Raw genomic sequence first — 22825 nt, forward strand, 5'->3', positions numbered from 1 at the left:
AATCCAAAGTAAACTAATTGAGTTGGACTCAATTTGGTTCATGTGTTAAATGAGTATAATTTGGACTTAGACTCATTGAGCTAATTTAATTCAATGAATAGAGATTCATTAAATTAAAATTGACTTGAACCAATGGTTAGATTTGATCAACCATAGGAGAGAAGTGGCCAAGTTTGACTTGATTTGAGAGGAAGATGAAAGGTCAAGTTTGACATGACCATTGCCACCGCATTTGTGAGTTGGCATTAAGTGGACTAATTATGATGTACCACATCATCAAGGCTAGCACATGCGTGTGCCACCTCATGAGGGAGATCAAGAGTTGTGACTCTTGATATCCCATGGAGGTTTAAAAGCCTTCTTTAGTGGCCGACCACTTTAAAAAAAAAGGGTGAGTTTTCATTTTGGTTTTGTAACCTCCTTCTTCTTCCTCTCTACCTTTCTTCTCTCCCTCTCCTCCACCATTGCTGATCCTCTAAGGTTGCTAGCACATCTTTAGAGGTTCTCTCCATCGATTTGTTTGTGTGGATACGCATAGAGGGTTGTACACTTGACAACCTTGAGATCCGGCGAACCTTGGATGAGCGGGATACGCGAAGGGCTTCGCTACAAAGGTATAAGTCTCTTCGTTGTAGATCTAGTGTAGATCTAGGCTAGAAAACATGTACACGAAGTTTTTACATAATTTTATAACTTCGTACGTATCCGGTGGCTTGGGATTCGGGGTTTCCGCAACGCAAAAAGCAGTTTTCGCGACCCGAATAACCCAACAGATTAGTCGTGAGCTATTGATAAAGCTGTGGGCAAATAAAAAGTTGTACACCTATGGTGATGCATCCACACATATCAGCAATAAAAAGTCATATGTAGTAACTAATTTGTTGGGCTCTTAATTCGAAGCAATAGTGTTTTTATCGGGGCAAGTTACCAAAGTAAACAGGGTGTTTTGTGTAATTCCTCAAGGTGAGAGTATAACTAAACTAATCTTTATTTGTCTTAAGCTTGAGCATGTTTTCAAAAATCGTCCAGGAAATACTAGGTGAACATGTTAATTGATAGTGAAGGTGTTTAATTTTGATCAATCCCAGATTCCTTTACTTGATTAAATAATGAGTATTATAGCTATTCATTTTTTAAGGCATACAATCGAACAAGTGTCAATTTAAATGAATATCCTGAGCTAGATGAATATCCTGAGCTAGATGTATGACACGGGTGATAGTTCGTTTTGCCTGAATGAGCAATTCAAAAATATATCGTCTCATCCCACCTAAGTTTTTGACCGAGCGAGCAATGTAGAAAGACATCGTCTCATCCCACCTATGCTTTTACCCAAGCGAGCAATCTGAAAAGACATAATCTCAGCTCGCCTAAGTTTTTGTCCGAGCGGGCGATGGGGGATGCAAAGTGAAGTCTTGTAAAAATAAACAAATAAATAGTAACAATAAAAATAAAAATATGGTCAATGATTTTAATCAAATACTTGAACAATTAACAAAAGTCTAGTAGATGTTAACAATAAACTTGAACATAAAAGAAGGCAAGGTAGATTAAGAAAAGCGAGGAAGTAAGTCGAAAGACGCAGCATGTAGTATCTTCCTATGATCCAGGAAGTTGGATGGAGGATTGGTGATTAGATATCCACCCTCTTTTAGCTACATCATTGCTCCTTCAACTCTGAGAAAAAGAGAATTAGAAAGGGAATCAACAATGGACACATTGAACTCATGGGTGTTGAAAAGGGCAGCCTTCGTTGCTTCAAAATGATCGTCCTATCCTACCCGATAAGTTGTCAATGTTGCTCAAGTGGTTTGCAGTGATTAGGAGATTAGCGAGTAAGGAATCTTGCTCTATCTTTTGGGCCAGCAACTCAGCTTCCTTGGCAGCTAGCTCGGTTGCGTGAGTAGACTTTAATTCAGACATTTGAGAGCATAATTTCTTGTTCTCAGTAATCTGCTCATCCAGTTTTATTCTTATTTCTTCTTGAAAGTTTGCTTCTTATTGAAGTTGAGCCTTGAGAGTTTCTAAGGAGGTCTTCCATTGAGTCTCTTTCTCATGCTCAGCTTCAGCTAACTCTTGAGTTTCTTTTAGTTGAGCAGATAGTTCTTTTATTCGTTCAAAATTTTGTCTAGAAATTACTGCAAAGGTTTTTTGTTTTAGCAACTCATTTTTTTGGCCAAGTCATGTAGGTGTTGTGCAACACCCTTGTAAATAACCCAACACTGAAAGATAAATATAGTTAGGAGCATTCGAAATAGGTTAAGAATAGTTGATCAATCTATGACACCTTAGTTTGCTCATAAGAAACTTCGTCTGATAATTTTGTAGGCATGAGTTCACTAAGTTGAGTCTTAGCCTCTTTCGAATCCACAATTAAATGACTTCCTAGTAATATTGGTAGAGTAGAAGGAAGGAGAGATGTGGAAGAAATCAAAGCTTGGGTAGATGGTAAGGAAAAGAGAATTGATGGTTGTGGGGAACATTCTGGATCAACCAAGGCAACCCTTGGGCCAGGAGATATAGAGAGAAGGGGATTCAAAGAGTAGTTCAGTAGGAAAATGTCTTCTTGAGTTTGCGTGGGAACTGGAGTTGAGAGAATAGGATAAAGAGTGGATAAGGTTAGCGTAGGAGATGGTTCTTGTATTTCCTCTTGAGCAGGATCCACCTCGAGGGATATTGTTTGCATTTTGGGAGAAGGTGCGAGAGTTAATGTGCGCTTCTTGCATTGTCTCTTTGGAGAAGCTGCCTTCTCTGGAGAAGAGCTCATAGGGGTTGGAGAAGGTTTTGAAGGCAACTCCCCAGACACTACAGTTGAGCTCGCCTCGAACCCACAAGCTTCAGAGGCCTCCTCAGAAGAGGGGGTACTTGTAAACCTCTCTCAGCCAATAATTTCTTTTCCTTGGCACATAGCCCAGCCTTTTTCAAATCAATTTGTAACACCCACTAAGCTTTTAAGATAAAATAAGAGAATGATGAATTTATCTTAGAAAAATATTAGTAGAATGTTGAACCAAAAAGAAATAAAAAGAAATAAAAATAAGGAGTTGTCAAGGATTGAACCTTGAACCTCTCATGATGTAAATGATAGGATTAATGGGTAATAACCAGTTGGGATAGGAATAATATATTGATAGCAAAGGAGGAAAACTCATGATAAGGATGAGAGTAAAAGCTAGCCAAAAGAAAACAAGAAAAGAACAAGAGAAAGGCAACTTGCCTTCCTTCTTTTCTCACCCTCTTCCTCTTCTTTGTCGTGACTTAAAGAGGGGAATTAAGGGGATTCATTCCCCCTTGTTTCATCATGAATGATGAGAACAAATAAATAAATAAAATAAATATAAAAAATGAAAAAAAGGGCTAAGGGAGAAGGAAAGCAAAAATCAATTTTGCTACCTCTTCCCCCTTAACATAAAAGGGAGCATGTGAAGAGAAGATTTGATTTTTCACTCATTTCTCTCATTCTCCCCTATCCATCACCGAGAACCTCAGCCCCCTCTCCTCCATTTTCGGCCCCCAAAACAAAGTTCCTCCTAGGATACAAAGGAGGGCTACCAAAGGAAATCAAAGGAGGAGAACAAGAAGAAGAGACCCTTTCTTCCATCACCACACTTTAGAACCACAAGCGAAAAGGATGTAAGTATCCCCTCACCTGTGGTACAAGTAGTTTTGATGTGTTTTTGGATTTTATGAGGATTTTAAAACCTAGAACAAAGTTGTGAAAAATTCGGCCAAAGGAAGGACTTGTGATCCTAGGAATGTTTAAAATAAGCCTTGATTCATGATAATTTTTCTATGCTTTGTAAGAAGGTTTTCTCTCATATTTTTATATATATGTGATGTTGGATTAGAGATGTATCTAACCCTAGAGTTTCGGCCAAAAAGGTTTTATAAGGGCTAGGGAATTTATTTGTTTACCTAACTTGCACAAAACCTTCTAAATAAATGGTTAAGGATCCATTATTGTTTTCATACTTGAAGGTTACTTGGAACCAAAAGTATCCCACTCACAAGTTTCGGCCAAGGAAGGGTTTAGGGTTAGGAATACTTTGAATTTAAACTCACCATGTTTATATGATAGAATATAGATTTTCTTAAAGAAGTTGCATGCTTGTATGTTGATAGAAACTCATGAACACCACTCTTAATATTTCGGCCATGGTAAGGTGGATGGCTTAGAATATCTTAAACAGATTTTTAACATGCTCAAAACCTCCATGAAAATAAGATATGAAAGTTGTTTAATGCTCCCATGCTTAATTAGAGTATAGGAAAATTGGTTGCATGATATATGATAATTATGACCACAAGGGTCCTAGCTTGTTGTGAACCAAATTTATATGTATAGTTCTTTGATATTTTTGCCATAAAACTTGTTTAGGTTTTCCATACTTTAGGCCACCTAAAACCTAGTTTAAAGACTTGGAAGGTTTCGGCCAAGCATATGCTATGAGATAAAGAAAGGAAAAACCTAGGAAACCTAAGACACAATTTAAATGTATGCTTATAGTGCTTGACTTTTATACATGTTATGAAATGTGTTATGACTTTCTATGCTTTTATGCCATTTGAACAAATTTCATGCTTGATGAGGTTCAGCCATGTAGGGTTTAAAGACCTAGAAACCCTAAAATTTAGACCTCATGTGTTAAAGATGCTTCTTAAGAAATTGAGATAACATGTTGTTGTGTTCACATGCTTATATATTTAACTATGATTCAAATGGACACTTTAAGGTCTCGGCCATGAAGGGATACATGCCCTAGAAACCCTAGAACTTACATTGAACATGCTCATGTCACTCTCCATGAAATATGAAATGTAGAAAGCTAAAAATTCACATGCTATATGTTGTTAGTGACCTAAATTGATGCTAAGGGAAGTTTCGGCCATGACCACTTGTATGATGCCATTGATGAATTTATACATGATGTTAGAGGAAGTTCACATGCTTGTATGCTTGCTTGAAAACCTAAATGAGTACTTGTAAGTTTCGGCCAAGACATAAATTTAAGGGCTTAAAGAATTTAGGAACTAACTCAATGGTGCTTACCATATTTCTTGAAATGAATGCTATAAATATGGTTAAAGTTTCCATGCTTTATGTCCCTTAGAACCTTGTTTCACACTTGTTAAGATTCGGCCAAATGAGGTTTAAGGACTTGGAGAACTTAGAGTCCAAGTAAATCTTGGTTATGATACTTCCTATGAAAATGATATGTGAATGAATTAGGTTCTACATGCTTGGATGTGTTTAAAACCTAAATGGGCACCTAAGAGGGTTTCGGCCATGATAAGAACCCAAAGGATTAGGATGCTTAGTACCCAAATTAATCATGTTACATTGTTCCTTATGATTGGATGAACACATGATACACTTTTATGCTTAGACATGTATGCTTGTGAACTATACAAGATGAGAAATTCTACGATATGTTATGAGTTCAAAATATGCATGTTTTATGTTATGATATGTGGGAAAATTTTACATGCTTTGATGATATGATATGAGCCTAAAATATGCATGCTTTCATGATATGCTATGTGGTTAAATTATGCATGCTTGATGATATGCTTTATGGTTAAGATATGCATGTTTTTATGATCTATGCCTAAGTGATGCATATTGATATGATATGATGTATGCCTAAGTGATGCATACTTTTATGGTATGATGTATGCCTAAGTGATGCATGCTTATGTTATGATATGTGGTTAAATTATGCATGCTTTGATGCTATGTTTAGTGCTTAAAATATGCATGCTTTCATGATATGCTATGTGGTTAAATTATGCATGCTTGATGATATGCTTTATGCTTAAGATATGCATGTTTTTATGATCTATGCCTAAGTGATGCATATTGTTATGATATGATGTATGTCTAAGTGATGCATACTTTTATGGTATGATGTATGCCTAAGTGATGCATACCTTTATGACATGATGTATGCCTAAGTGATGCATACTTTTATGATATGATGTATGCCTAAGTGATGCATACTTTTATGACATGATGTATGCCTAAGTGATGTATACTTTTATGATATGATGTGTGCCTAAGTGATGCATGCTTTTATGATGTATGATATGTATAAGTATGACATGTACTTTACTTTATATGGCTTGTACCAAGGGTGGGCTCCATAAGCGCCCCGGGGTTGATGGAATAAGACTCGGGCCTCGTTAGGGATGGGCTCCTAAGTGCCCCTAGGTTGATGGAGTAAGACTCGGGCCTAGTATGTTTGCCTTGTAGGATTCAAAACTTGCTACCTTGGACCTACATAGGTTGCGCGCAATATGTAAGTGGTACATAGCCGGGATCCCCTTTAAGTTGAGATTATGTTCAAGTATATATATATGTAAGAAGAAATGGTTTTAAAGATCATGAGACATACACATGTTTTTCGGATGCATGTTTTTGAAAATCATATGCATATACCTTATGATGATTTATATGCCATGGTTAGATATGATTACGTTATGTTCCATGATATGTTCACGTGTATGATATGCCATGACTCCTTATGATGATATGTCATGATTAGATACGATTATGTTATGCTTCATGCTATGCTTTATGCTATGATATGCCATGACTAGTTATGATTTCTTCATGTTGCATGATATGCTTAAAAGAGTATGTTACATTATGTCATGACTAGCTGAAGTGATGCTATGTTGAGACATTCTTTGATTATATTATGATTTTCGGTTTTAGTGAGTAGGAAAGGAACTTACTAAGCTATGAGTGCTCACAGCTTACTGTCCTTGTACCACAGATAAAGGAAAAAGCTGGATGAGCTAGAGGAGCAGCAGGAGAGGCAAGGAGATGTGTGTGGCAGTGGCTAGGCAACCAAATAAGAACCTGCTTTAAAACTTTTAAAGAACTATGCTTTGGTATCATAAATTATAGTACCATATGTGTGACTTGATGTTATGTTTATACTAAATTTGTTATCATGTTATTGAGGCACTGGTAGTGTAGTTCGGATTTGATAAAAAGGAAAACAAAAGAAAAGTTTTTATTAAACTAAGAAAATTATTTTAAGTGTTCCGCTGTTATTTGTACATAGAGTATCGTAGTCCCGTCCCTTAGGGTTAGCAGGGAGGGCAGGCGTTACACGATTGATGCATCAATCAAGGATAATAGAATAGAATCCACTAGATAAATAAAAAAATACCATAGTTAGAGATAGGGTGAGTATTGAAATTATCAAAACTTACCAAAGTGACATGGTAGTCTCTTTTGAATGAGGAATAAACCAAAAAAATATAAAAAGCCCTCTTGTAATTATTTGTGAATTTTAAAATGTTGACGGCTCAGTTTGGGAGATAAGTAGCAAAGATAGGATCCTTATTCAATTTTGAAGGATCAAGAAGAGGAGAAAAGGAAGATTGCCAAGCAACAGGTTAAGTGACAGAATCAGGTATTTCTATACGGGTGAAATGAGATTTTCAACCCTTATTTGAAGACGACATGTCTTCGAAGAAGACTGCTTTCGGTTGGGACTCAAATAGGAACCCCCAAATTCTGATCTTTTAGGATAGGCATGTAACACCCATAGGATCCCTAGCAATTTTATATGAATTTGTTTCCCCATGATTAGAATAGGCTTTATGTATATTTGTTTCAAAAAAAAATTTAAAAGAAAATAGAACCAAAAAGAGGTGTAACCAAGGTTTGAACCTTGAACCTCTTGGTAAGTGGGTGCAAGTGATAACCAGTAGCCCCAGTAGGGGTGTGCTGTTAAGAAAAGAAGGGAGATTGTAGTTAAGGGTGGTGAAAGTGAAGGCCCCTTCACTTAGAAGGAAAAGTTTGAGTTTCCTTCTTCCTTCCCAATGAGAAGATGGTTTTGTCTTCTTCCTTCATTTTTGCATAAATAAGAGAAAGGAAAGGAAAACTTCATTTTTTCTCCTTTCTTCCTCCTCCTTCCTTCTCCCACCGAAATCCCAAGGCATTTTCTTCATTTGCCGAAACCAAACTAAAGGGGGGTCTTCTTCCTTGGCAAACTTCTCAAACAAGGGTATTGTTCCTTAGCGAAAGGAAGTAAGTATTCCCTCACCTGCAGTACAAGTAGCTTTCGTATGCTTTATGCTTAAAGGTTACTTGAAAAGCCTAGGGTCTTGCCTTGCAAGTTTCGGCCAAGATAAGGATTTGAGGTTACCTATGGTTGTTAAAAGTTTCATGCTACTTGTTGCTTAAAAAAAAAAAAAAAGTTTAGAAACCATCTCCTTAGGTTTCGACCAAGAATAGATAAAAGGTTTAGAGAAAAGTTTGAAACCTAACTATGCTTGTTCATGATTTCATATGATGCATGATCTCCTATATGATGTTAGTTTATGTTTTCATGCTTTATATTGCTTGAAAACCCTAGAACCTTACCTTTAGGTTTCGGACAAAAGAAATGAAAAAGGGTTAGAGAAAGTTTTAGACCTAAATTATGTTGCTTATGCTTCCCCATGATGTATGATATTCCATATATTGTTAGGTTAAGTTTCCATACCTTATATTGCTTGAAAAACCTAGAACCTTACCTTTAGGTTTCGGCCAAAAGAAATGAAAAAGAGTTAGAGAAAGTTTTAGACCTAAATTATGGTTGCTTATGCTTCCTCATGATGTATGATCTTCTATATATTGTTAGGTTAAGTTTCCATGCCTTATATTACTTGAACCTTACCTTTAGGTTTCAGCCAAAAGGAATGAAAAGGGTTAGAGAAAGTTTTTAGACCTAAATTATGTTTCTTATGCTTCCTCATGATGTATGATCTTCTATATATTGTTAGGTTAAGTTTCCATGTCTTATATTGCTTGAAAAACCTAGAACCTTACCTTTAGGTTTCGGCCAAAGGAAATGAAAAAGGTTAGAGAAAGTTTTAGACCTAAATTATGTTTGCTTATGTTTCCTCATGATGAATGACTTTCTATATAATGTTAGTCTAAGTTTCCATGCCTTATGTTACATTAAAAACCTAAAGCCTTACCTTTAGGTTTCGGCCAAAGAAATGAAAAAGGTTATAGAAAGCCTTTAGACCTAAATTATGTTTGCTTATGTTTCCTCATGATGTATGATCTTCTTGATAGTGTTAGTTTAAGTTTCCATGCATTATGTTGCAATTAAAAATTTAGAATTATACTTCTAGAGGTTTCGGCCAAGATTGAACATTAGGGTTAGAACCTCATTTATGCCTACTAAGAGCCTCATTTGCTATACTATGCATGGTGTAAAAGTTTCATGCTTTAAATTGTTAGAAGAAAACTAGAATCATGCTTACATGTTTCGGCCAAGACAAGGGATTTAGGTTAAGGAGCTACCTAGGGTTCTTAATAGGTCCCACATGTTATGTTTTGTATTATGAGAACTTAGGCTATTGATTTCATGTTTTATGTTGTTTGGAAATCTATTATTCATGCTCATATGTTTCGGCCAAATCATGAGTTAGGATTTACCATGTTATATGGATTTTATGGATTTTATTTCACCATGTTATATGTTATGTGCACTTATGCCATCATGTTATATTTTCATTATGATATGCTATATGTTATGTGCACTTATGCCATCATGTTATGTTTCCTCTATGATATGCTATATGTTATGTGCATTTTATGTTATCATGTTATGTTTATGCAAGGCTTATGTATGATGAAAAGGCTAAGAGATGCTTCCCTTAAGTTGGGATAAAGAGCACTCTTCATGATATGACAAGAACATGATATGCTATGATATGACAAGAACATGATATGCCATGATACGATAAGAAATATGATATGCTATTTTACTTTGTATGGCTTGTACGAGGATGGGCTCCTAAGTTGCCCCTAGGTCGATGGTCAAAGAAACGGGCCTAGTAAGGGATGGACTCCTAAGTGCCCCTAGGTCGATGGTCAAGAAAACGGGCTAGTTCCTAATAGGTTTGAGATTAGCTACCTCGGATCTATTTAGGATGCACACAAATTCATGTATGTGGTACAAAGTCGGGCCCTCATGTTGAGATTATGTTTAAGTACATATATGATATATGTTTTCAAAAGGACATCTTGCATATACTCATTTCATGATACATGTTTTTTTAAAAGGACATCTTGCATATACTTATTCATGATAAATGATTTCCTTTATGCTTTAGTGAAATTCTTTTGAAAACATGTCTATGATGCCTAGATGATCATGCTATTACTTTATGTATATGCTCTCATATGCTATGTTATAATTTTCTTAAATGAGTATGATACTACTTTAGGCTAGAATGCGAATTTTATACCTAGATGATAGTTAAAGGAATACTACTTTATGTTAAATGCATGATTCATGTTTTATGAGTAGGAAAAAAATCTTACTAAGCCTATGTGCTTATAGTTTAATTTCTCTTGTACTGTAGAAAAAGGAAAAGAATGGTCAAACTAAAAGGGGAGCAACAAGAAGGGCAAGGATGTGTGTGACAGTGGCATGGTGGAATAGATCTGCTTTATGCTTATATGTTTTAAAACATTACATGTGACCCTATTTTGCTACATGATGCTTTTGATGGTGCATACTCATTATGAACTTTTGTTTCCATGTTCCATGTTAGTATGCTTTATGATAATGGATATGCTTCTATGATAACATGATTATATTATATTAGTTTTTATTTATTTACTTCCGCTGCCATATACGCATGTATGTTTGGGTATGTTTCAAGTAACCCCGTCCTTCGTAAGCAATTGAAGGAGAATGATTTAGTGCCTAGAGGCATGATTAAAAACATAAGACTTGAAAATCACAAAGTATAGAAGGAGAATGAGCAATACTAAAACTCGAGTCCAGTCAGTAAACTACATCTCCATTGACTAGACCTAAAGGGGAGGCTAGTGATATGAGTCATAATGAGCAGGTCCAGAAGATGACATAGAATCAAAGTCAAGGTGAGGTGGCGATTAAAGTCAAAATGGATGAGCATTCCATACCTGGTTCTATTGATCGTCCAGCCTCAGATTTCTTGGATCTTGCTTATGCGACCCCACAGTAGAATGCTCAGATAAGGATAACTAGGTGTGAACTTGGTTGAATATAATGATTTTAGGGTTTTATTCTAAAAATAAAAAGGTAGTGTGTTCGATCAATTAAGGGCTGGTCGGGTTCAAGGAAATCCAGATCGGGCAAAGGGTCGGTTGGGCTTAGTAGCACTTAACCTCACAAAAGGTCTTAGTATAAGGTCAACCGGATGAAGGCTGATCAAACACAAGGTTGTCTGTGTATGCCCGGCTGGGTGAGGACAAACGGACTTAAAGACACTTGTTCTTATAAAGCGCTTAGTATAAGATTGGCCGAACAAGGGTCGATCAAACACAAGGTTGTCTATGTATGCCTTGCCGGGTAAGGATCGGACGGGTTTAAAGACACTTAGCCTTATAAAAGTTTTAGTATAATTAAGACCGGTTGGATGAAGGTCGATCGAACACAAGGCAATCTATACACGCCTGCCCGAGAAAGGACCAGGCGGGTTTAAAGATACTTGGCCTTATAAAAGTCTTAGTATAAGATTGGCCAGATGAAGGACGATCGAACACAAGACTCTCTGTGTACACCCGACCGGGTAAGGACCGGGCGAGTTTAAAGATACTTGGACTTATAAAGCTCTTAGTTTAAGATCGGCTAGACGAGAGCAGATCGAGCACCAGACTCTTCATGTACTCCTGGCCGGGTAAGGACCGAGCAGGCTTAAAGATACTTGGACTTATAAAGATCTTAGTATAAGATTGATCGGAAGAGGGCCAATCAAGAACCAGACTCTTCGTGTATGCTCGACCAGGTAAAGACTGAGCAGGCTTAATGATACTTGTCCTTATAAAGCTCTTAGTATAAGATTGGCCGGATGAGAGCTGATCAAGCACTAGACTCTTCGTGTATGCTCTGCTGAGTAAAGATCGAGCGAACTTAAAGATACTTATCCTTAAAAAACTCTACATATCTACTCGGCCAGACTCAAGGTGATAGAGTTTTAGTTACTTAATGTCATCTTGTCTCTGAAATAAAGTTCTAACATACATAATCTACCATGTAACTTCTTGAATGAAGCTTTGGCACATTATGGGCAATATATTAGAACAGATCCCTATAATATTTAACATATAATAGGGGAGATTAATATAATGTCAAGTAATACGTCTAGCCTTAGGGATCAGCTGAGATACTAAGCCAGAATACAATGGCAAGCAATATAGCTAGCCTTATGGACCGACCGAGATATTTTGATAGAATATAATGACAAGCAATACAGTCATCCTTCTAGACCAGTCAAGATATATGCAACAGACAAACAACCAACAACATTTTAATAGTCTGGCATAATTATCGGGGAATATTCCTTCAAAAGCTCCTCTGGAGTCTATCTGATTTCTCATCGATGATTCATCTATAATAACATCTCCCTCCAATAACTTCAGGAAAGGTTTAAGTTATAAATGAAAAAATTGGTACATCTATAGGTACAAAAAAGATTCCTTAGAAGCTCTTCAAGGAACTTCCTAACAAACTTTGATGCATGAAGCCACCTCATGGTCACAGAGATCGTGGGAGGTGGTATAAAAAGGGGGTGGTCCTCTCCATTGGAAAGGTACGTAATTTTTACATCTAAAACATTCATTCGCACATCCACTACTATTCTTCTCCTTCTTCCACTTGCAAGGAAACTATACTGACTTGAGCGTTGGAGGACCTTACCAGGGACCCCTTCCCTGGTCTTTGTTCACTAATGCTTCGTTGGATCAGTTGATTGTGCACATGATCGTTGAGGAGCTCCATCCCAGATCAGAGAATCAACTATTCATCGACAACCCATTGACCTGAGCCAGTGCGTCATCTCCTCAACCTTTAGACAAGATCATTGCAAAAAATAGTATATAAATGTAACGGGAAAAATGATCCCTCTAGAGATCCAAGAGAATATAGTATATGTGTTTGATCAAGTTGTTATCTTTAATACATGAACAGTACAATCCTGACAACAACTTTGATTCGTCGAATGTCAGCATGATCAGAATGGTCGTGCTTGTTCGATATCCACACAAACACAATTTGAGTTCATCCCAAGGCATCGACTACATCATTCGCTAAGCTTTCTCTTCTCCTTTCTCACTGATTTGAGTTGAAGAATGATTTCATTCTTGTCTTTGTATTGTAGTTCCCTTGTTATGGAGTAGATCTCCGAATTCTAGTATATAGGGAGTAATCATTATATGATGTTGATGTATTAACTATGGATTTTCCGATTTCCTTGTTCAATGATATATTTGTGCCTTGTTCTTGTTTCATTAAATGTGTGTTGATGAATGATTAAGTAGTTTGATTGAATGAATATTAAGGATTAGTCACCATTAGGGGAGATGCTTTAGATCATATAATCTGGGGTCCCTTAATGATAGTGGGTGACAACTAGCTGGAAGACCTAGTGGGTGAAAGGTAAGTCAAGAGACTACAATTGATAAGCAAGTGGTAAGCAACTGGAGGAGAGATCCAGTGAGGATGCGTTCCTAGTTTAGGGAACTATAAATGACTGTTCAACTTATGTCCATTTAGAAAACTTAAGTTGAGACATTGACTAGATTCTGGTCTCGAGGAGATAGGTCCAATTACTACTCATATCTTATTATGTTGTGCTAACTCTGTTTTATAGGATAAATATATTTTTATTTTCCTAGACTAACTCCTTTTTGTAAAAAGAGAAGTACAAAAAAGGGAAGTCCAACCACTTGGACTTCGGGCGCCCGAAGCTGGTTCAGGTTCCCTAACCAGCTTACCTGACCTGGTGCCTAGCCAGGCACTTGGGTGGTCAGAGCACCTAGAATTGGTCTAGGCACCCAAACTAAAAAAATATTTAGAAGCAGAGTTGGAGTGTGATGACTGGCTGAACCCACGTCAACAGTCTAGGCTCCCGGAGCGGGTCCAGGCGCCTAGAGGTGGATAGACTTCGCGAATGAAGTTTTGACTAGAGATCATCACATCAATAGCAGTAGAGGAGCTTGAAGGGGTTCCAGGCACCCAGAATGGGCTTATATAAAGGCCTTCAACCAGAAATTTTAATATAATGTCTACTACGACTTTCATTCCTGCGCGGTGGTCCAGAATATCTCCTACGACCCTGTAAAGCTCCTCTGACAACTAGCAATTAATATTTATTTATTTTCTCTATTGTCAGTAACATTTTCCTTATAGTTCTTGTACTTAAATTTTGTAATTATTAGAACTATTAGTAGATTTCCTAATGAAAGCACTCGACGAGCGTGGGCCTTAGAGTAGGAGTCATCGAAGGCTCCGAACCAAGTAAAAAATAACTTATATTAGCGCTTGATTTTTCTTTCTCCTTATTCTTTATTCCACTGGTAACTTGTTTTTAATCATGATTTGTGATGAATGCTATTCACCTCCCCCTCTCTCCTATAGCATATTTATGGTCCTACACTTTCCTCCAAGCAAGACAGCTCACATGAGAAACCTCATAGCATGCTTTAGATAGAATGATAATGAATCCTATATGAAGTCTGGGATAGATTCAAGGGGATGCTCAGATTATGCCCACATCATGGAATAGACAAATGGCTAGTCATCCATACTTTCTATAATGAGATAAATTACCTGACGAAAGTCTCCTTAGACACCACAATTGGTGAAGCCTTGATGACTATGGGGCTTAATGAGGTATAAGATATAATAGAAAGTGTTGCAATGAATCATCACCAATGAGCATCAAAACGAGGTGGCAATCCCATTAAAACCCCTAGAATGTATGCTGTTCATGCCTTGAGCTTAATTTCTACAAAAATAGATGTCTTGACCAAGAAGTTTGAGTCTATGAACACAAGTCTGGTAAACGTTATTTTTACATCTAGTGAAGTTTGTGGAGGAATGGAACATTCACTGGTAGCTTAGATAGCTTCATCTTCTTCAAGAACACAAGGTTTCTTTCCAGGACAGCCGGAGACCAACCCCATAGAACATTGTAACTTTGTTGAGTTATGGAGAGGATGAACCTTGGGGATGCCCCAAGTGACTGCTCAGAAAGGGATTGAACACGACAGAGAGTCTTCTCCATCTTCCTCTTATGTTAATCCTACTCAAGAGGAGATTGAGATTGAAGAGCCTCCATCGAGGAGAAATATACTACCAATCTCCTTCCCTCAATGAATTAAACAAGCCAAAAGAGATGAAGAATTTGGAAAGTTTCTTGAAAAGCTCAAAGATCTCTGCATAGAGTTTCACCTTGTTTAAAATACATAAATTTGCTATGTTCATGAAGGATATAATCTCCAACAAGCACAAGAAGAATGATTATGAGACTTAGCCTTAACCGAAGAATGTAGTGCTCTCTTGCTAAATGCACTACCACTAACATGCATAGGTTATACATGTTTCTAAGCATTCTATAATGTAAATTTACTTGTATTTCATGAATATAATCTATATTTGTTACACCTTATTTTATTATTATGTCATACTTTCATTCCTAATCAAAAGACTCAACACAAGCTAGACAAACACATGAAACATAAATGAAGGAAAAGGCTTTCAAAAGAATTTCAAATTAGAGTTTTAATCAAGGAATATGCTCTAGCCATGTATCTTGACATGTGTATGTTCTTACGGAAGACATTCGATGGAAAATAGAGCTAAAACAGAGTCTAGAGCCTCCATAATATTCGGGTCGTGCCTATAAGGCATTATGTCCTTGTGAAAATCAAGTTTTTTCCATGGTCTAGCCATGCCTCTTAGACACGACTATGTGGAATTTTTTATACTATAGACGGAAAGTAATATGGCCAAAACTTTTTGATCGTTTATATTTATGGGCTATTCTAGATGTCAAAATGTAGAAAACTTCAAGATCTACAACTTTTCTTCAAACTTCAGCTAGAGAAAACCATATTTAGATAGTCTAAAAGATATTTCCATCCGACATGACCATGCTAGGGCCATGCCAGGGCCATACTAGGGCCAAGTTTTTTCCCAGGGCCATAAGACACGGTCGTGTGAAATCACATGGCCATGTCTCCCATCTAGAGCCTATTCAAAGGGAGGCCATGTGAAATCACACGATCGTGACATGCCCAGATAAGGGTTATATAAAAGGGGATTTTCTCTCCTTTTTACTTATCTTTGTCTTGGGGCTCCGGCCCATTCCTTGGAGAAGGATTCTCCCCCCTTGGCAAACCTTAGAAGCTTCATCTTCACCAATCCATCCACCTCTGGAGCAAGGATTGCAAGAAAGAAGATCAGCATCGAATTGATAAGCATTCTTCTCATCTTTATCTCATGTTTTGGATTGTAGGATGTTTTATTTCTTATCACTTGTTTGTTATTCCTTTACAATGGAGTGGATATCTAGATCTCTAGATCCAGGATGTAGGAAGTAGATGTAATGTGATGCATGAACTATGTATTTGGATATTTTATTATGTAATGATATGTTCTATAAACTTGTTCTTATGTGTTGTGCCTTGTATGTGTCTGACAAAATGTGTGTGAGGTCAATGAATTTTGATGTAGAGTTTTGTTCACCGTGTAGAGGAGATACTCAAGTTTGTTTAATCGAACCCTATAACAGAGGGTATTCCTTACTTTCTAGTGTATCATCCTTGAAATATAGGGCAATTCCCTATAAGGTAAGTTAATTAGAGTTTAGAGGGTTTCTCTCAAATTAATGTTAGGAAGTGATTTATGTAATCTAATTATTATATAACTAGGACCCTATGATAGAGGGTATCCTTTTAACCAAACTTTTTATGTTACCTCTTTTACTTAATTACATTAATTTATTGTTAGAAAGTAAATTGGATAAATATAGAGATTGTATGACTGGGGGGCTCTAGGGTATCCTTTAACTGGACTTTCTAGAGTTGCTTCTTTACTTAATGGTGTTAGGACTCGGGTAAACTCTCCAATATAACTTATTTGGGGTTATTTCAGACTTTAGTTAGAAGCCCTACAAGAATGTAAGCGTGAAGTTAAGTAGATGAACAATGCATAGAGACATTAACTAGCATCATAATAAAATTGAAATCCTAGAATTTATCATCGTCGTTGATTCACTTACTCTCATTTACTCCCTCTCTACTCTCTCTCTCTCTCTCACTCTCTCTTCTTCCCTTCTCTCTCTCTTATAGCATTTGTGAGCTACCTTTCGACCATCTATATAATTCACTATGCAAAGTTAACTAGTGTTTAATCAACAATCTATGTGGGATTGATATTTTATTACTTGACGACAACCATGCATTTGCGGATTGTACTTTTACTTTTTGCATTTTTCTTCTTATTTTCATTATACATTTTATTTCTTGTCTTTAATTTTACATTTTTTAAAAAAATAATATAAAAATTGGTTAAGTACTTTGATTATTTTAAATCTTCTATGTCTATGTGCTATGTCATGATTACTTCCTGTGTCTTGTGATTTTATTGCAAGTATTTCAGGCGGGATTGGAAATTTTAATTAACCGTGGATTGATATTCTTGGCAGCCTAGAGGATTAAATACAAAGTAGAATTTTGATGACCAGTAGTGCTAAACATCTATAGAGTATGTGGTAGTCTAACCCACCCAACTGCTATATGACAAACCTTATCTTCCTGACCTACTAAAATGAACCTAGAGGGTTGTTCCATATAGATCTCCTCATCCAAACTTCCATTAAAGAAAGCGGCCTTAACGTCCATGTGGTATAACTCTAGATCAAAACTTATGACAATTGTTAAAAGTAAATGGATTGATGTAAACATGACTACAAGGGATAAAGTCTCCTCATAGTCAATGCCCTTTGTTTATATGTAACCCTTGGCTACAAGATGAGCTTTATATCTCTTGATTGATCCATCAACCTTCCTCTAGATTTTGAGAACCAACTTGTTCCCAATGGCCTTTCTACCCTCACGTAAGTCAACTAAGTCCTAGACCTCATTAACTTTCATTGATTCTATTTCTTCCTACATGACCATTAACCATTGGTCTTTTTTAGATTTGATTGCATCAACCATTGAGGGAATGGTACCAATGGCCTATAAATCTTTACTAAGCGATGGAGGGGGGGGGGGTGATTTTTTTGTTCCTTCCCTAGAATTTGTATCCATCTTTATCTAGAAATTCTTTGTAAATCCAACCACTTCTCAACTTAAAAGCATTACAATATTCACTAGACCTTGTTTGGGTGGAAGGTAGGCATTATGTTAGCTTCCAAATGTTTAAACCCCTTGTTTTGTGACTTGCTGATATTTTCTATACAATTTTTAAAACTTTTGGGTGGTTGCACTAAATCTTATTTGACATTCACATTTGCATTCATGGCTCATACTTCTGGGATTATTAAAGAAGATGTCTTCAAATTTTTATTTGACCACTCCTAAAGGTTTAGTGTCACTTGATCAATTAATTTATATGCTTCATCAAAATTTTTGTTCATCAAAGAATCTCCTGCAATTGAATCCAAAAATTTCTTACTCAAAAAAGAAATTCCCACGTAAAATATGTACATAGTTAACCAATTTTTCAAATCATGGTAAGGGCATTGTCTAAATAAACCCTTAAATCTATCCATGCTTCAAATAGTGATTCCCCATCCATCTGAAGAAATCTTTGGATTCTATTCCTCATATATGTCATCCTACTTGGAGGGAAAAAGTGATTCAGGAATAAATGCTCTAATTATTTCTGACTTGTTATGCTCTACTAATGAAGTGAGTATAACCAAGTTCTTGTTCTATCTTTGACAATGAAAGGGAATGCTAACAACCAAATAGCATTAGTAGACACTCTTTCACAATTCATCATATTGCAATATTATTGAAATATCTTAAGGTGTACATAAGGGTTTTTTTAAACTTTATCCTCTAAATTATGACCTTGTATGATGGAAATTAAAGCTGGTTTAAGTTGGAAGTTGTTAGCATCATTTTGAGGTGCCACAATGGGAGATCTTGCTCTTGTAGGTATGGGTGTGAAAAATTCTTTCAAGGGTATGTTTGCCATTTCAAAGCTCATTATATATGGTAAAAAAATTCATAGGTTTTTTGGAAATAATCACAATCACAATCACCATCAAAATAAAATTATTAGAGAAACCAAGATTCAGAATTTAAATAACAAAAAGAAAATTGTTTAGATTAACTATATTGCTAGTTAACTAATGTTAATCGGAAATAGTTCCCAATAACAACGTCAAAAACTTACTGTCTAATCGCAAGAGCTTGGTAAAGTCATCAAGTAATAAAAATATCGATCTACTAGAATTGTTAATTAAGCACTGGTTGATTTTGTAAAGTATGTTATCTAGATAGTTGAAGGTTATATATGGTCACAATACAAGAGAAAGAGAGAGAGAGAAAAGGAGGTGAGCAAGGGAGAGAGAGAGATAGAGTGAGCAAGAGAGAAGGAGAAGGTGACCAAGAGGGTAGAGGGATTTGGGAGAATGATTCTAGGATTTTCATTTCACTATAATATTAGCTAATGTCGCTATGTATTATTCATATCTTTACCTTTAAGCTAACACACTTGTAGGGATTTTAATCAAATTACCAATATGAACCTGCGAAGTTCATTCTAAAATGTTTATCCCATTGACTTCCAATGCTACTAAGTAGAAGATCCAACATAGAAAGTTCAGTTAAAAGGATATCCTCTATCACTAAGGACCCTCTAATCATACAGTCTATATTATGTTGGTGCAGGAAGCATCCGACAATCAAACCTGTGTTTTGATTATATCTAAGCGTCCAAATTTAAGTTGTTTTGTTATCTACTGAGTTTGATTGAGATTGCAAGAAAGTCCTAAGTGTACTTAGGTAAAAATCCTAGCTGCAGTTAGGTAGGTGGAACATCCTAAGGGGTGGTAACCCTAGGTGAGGAAAAGTCCTACCTGCTGTTAGGCAAAGGGAAAACCCTAGGGGGCAGTAACCCTAAGTTCTAGGGGGTGGCAACCCTAGGCGGAAAGTCTTGGCGGGTCAAGAGCTTGGGGCAAAATCCTACGGGGTGGTAACCCTAGGTTGAAATCTTGGTTACCCGAACCAGGTAGAAGACTGGACGGGTCATGGATCGGACATCTAGCATGCAGACCGGAAGCTTCGGATGCTGAGCAAAGGTCTAGTTGGTCTAGAAGATCAACTGACAATAGGTAAACTTTCCTGAGTGGAATATGTGAGGATGCGTTCCCCGGTGAGGGAACAGTAGGAATCGGTTCGACCTAGGATTTCCGGATGAAAACTCGAAGATAGAACTGGACAGTCTGGTGGCTGTCAAATTATTGTATTAATCTTGTTTTATTTATGCTAACTCTGTTTTGCAGGATACATTTTGTATTTTGTTCTAACATATCTTGCAAGGAATGAAAAAAAATACTAAAAGCCTGGATGAATAATGTCCGGGGCGCCTTCTATAGAGCTTGGAGGTGACTCGGGTGCCTTGGCCGAAGCAGCGTAGGAAGCAGGCCGAGGGTGCCCTCCAAGGCGCCTGAAGGTGCCTTGGATGCTAGATGGAAGGCACCCTCCATTGGCTTAGAGGCGTCCTCGGGCAGATAAGCTGCGGGCGAAGCGATACATATCCACGCTGCAGATCCGACGGGATTGGAGGCGCCCTCCATGCTGTTAAGGGCACCCTCAATGGGCTATATAAGCCTATCTCGAGCAGCAACAAAGAACAACAATTGAAAACACACTCTTTCTGTAACGCCTCGCCCCTCCTGCTAAGGCGGCGGGGGTTACTTACACATACCTATGTATACTTACTTGCTACAGCGGAAGTCTTATTTATAAAAAATTGAAAACTTTTCTTTTCTTTAAAATCAACATGACTAATTACCTGGACATAGAACATCGCATAGCATGCTTAACATGATTTTTAAGTCATAATGCTCAACACAAAATTTAAATGTCATGGAGTCATAAAGCAGTAACATAACTAGTCATAGTTCTTATTAAACGAAAGCAGGTCTTTCTCCTTTAGCCAAGGCACTAACACACACATCCTTCTAGCCCCTCCTACTGCTCCCCAAGTTCATCCATTCCTTGCCTTTATCTGTGGTACAAGAAAGTAAGCTGTGAGCACTCATGGCTCAGTAAGTTCCTTTCCTACTCACAAAACCATATAACATATTAAAATCACAAGACATAACACATGGAGGAAATTCATTATATCATGCAGCATGTCATGACATATCATAACGTAAGCATAAGGTATCATGGCATAACATAACATAATCATCAACTGCACCCTGACATATCATAACATCATCATAAATATCATGGCATAATCATAAGGTATATGCAAGGTGAATTCATAAACATGTACCATAAAAACATATGCAATATGTCCTTTGAAAACTTATAATATACATACTTAAACATAATCTTAACATGATTAGGGCCCCGGCTTGTACCACATACATAAATGTGCGCGTCCTATGTAGGTCCAAGGTAGCAAGTCTTGAACCCTACAAGGCATACATACTAGGCCCGTTTCTTAGTCCATTGACCTAGGGGCACTTAGGAGCCCATCCCTAACGAGGCCCGTTTCTTAGTCCATCGACCCCGGGGCGCTTATGGAGCCCACCCTTGGTACAAGCCATACATAAAGTAAAATAGTATGTTTATACATATCATGGTTCTTATCTTTTCTTGTACATCGTGTTACTTATCATATCATACCATATAGACTTTTAGGCACACAGCTCATCATAATGGTATGTAAAGATTTGGCACACAGCACATCATATATTTTATGCATAAATTGGGCACACAGCACATCATATATTTTATGCATAAACTGGCACACAGCACATCATATATTTCATGCATAAATTTGTACATAGCTTCATCATAAATAATACACACCATAGCATAAGGGTTTCCATCATGTATAGATCATAAGTGTGCATAATTAAACATAGAAGCATAGAAATCTCAAAATCATGGCATATAAGATACATGGAAACATAATTCGATCTCTAACCCTAATGTCTCTTAGTGGCCGAACCATATAGGTTGGGTTCTTGGTAAAACTTCATCCCAACATGTGAACCCTAAGTAAGCATCACTTCTTATACCATAAGAACTATCATGAGCAAGTTTAGGTAGAGTTCTAGGTTACTTAAACTTACAACTTATCATGGCCGAACCTTATCAAGCATACACTAGGTTAAAAACTATCATTCAAGCTTGTGAACCCTAAAACAACTTTCATAGCAAACATTTCAAGGAATAATATGAGCATGGTTGAGTTAGGTTCTAAGTTTCCTAAGTCCTTCATCATGTATTGGCCGAATATTTTAGGACCTAAAATTTAGGTTCAAGTGTCCTAAAATCATGAGAACCTTAAACAACTTTCATAGCAAAAATATCAAGGAATAACATGAGCATAGTTGAGTTAGGTTCTAAGTTTCCTAAGTCCTTCATCATGTATTGGCCAAATATTATAGGACTTAAAATTTAGGTTCAAGTGTCCTAAAAGCATGAGAACCTTAAACAACTTTCATAGCAAAAATATCAAGGAATAATATGAGCATAGTTGAGTTAGGTTCTAAGTTTCCTAAGCCCTAAATCTTGAAGTGGCCGAAACATGTAGGGCTTCATATTAGGGTTCAAGTGCCCTAAAAACATGAGAACCTTAAACAACCTTCATAGCAAATATATCAAGGAATAACATGAGCATAGTTGAGTTAGGTTCTAAGTTTCCTAAGCCCTAAATCTTGAAGTGGCCGAAACTTGTAGGGTTTAAAATTAGGGTTCAAGTGCCCTAAAAACATGAGAACCTTAACAATTTTCTTAACAAACATTTCAAAGAATAACATGATCTTGATTGAGTTG

The 22825-nt window shown here is 36.9% G+C and overlaps 1 non-coding gene and 1 pseudogene across 1 annotated transcript; one reads left to right on the forward strand and one right to left on the reverse strand.

Annotated features, from left to right (window-relative positions):
- Positions 1-14472: 14472 nt before the first annotated feature.
- LOC122054348 lies at positions 14473-14569 on the reverse strand (annotated as a pseudogene).
- A 3951-nt stretch (positions 14570-18520) lies between these two features.
- On the forward strand, positions 18521-18625 carry LOC122054374. The gene has a single exon (XR_006132695.1). It is a non-coding gene; the product is annotated as a small nucleolar RNA R71 (small nucleolar RNA).
- Positions 18626-22825: the final 4200 nt, after the last annotated feature.

Source organism: Zingiber officinale, chromosome 3A (genome assembly GCF_018446385.1).
Source record: "Zingiber officinale cultivar Zhangliang chromosome 3A, Zo_v1.1, whole genome shotgun sequence".
Lineage (NCBI taxonomy): Eukaryota > Viridiplantae > Streptophyta > Magnoliopsida > Zingiberales > Zingiberaceae > Zingiber > Zingiber officinale.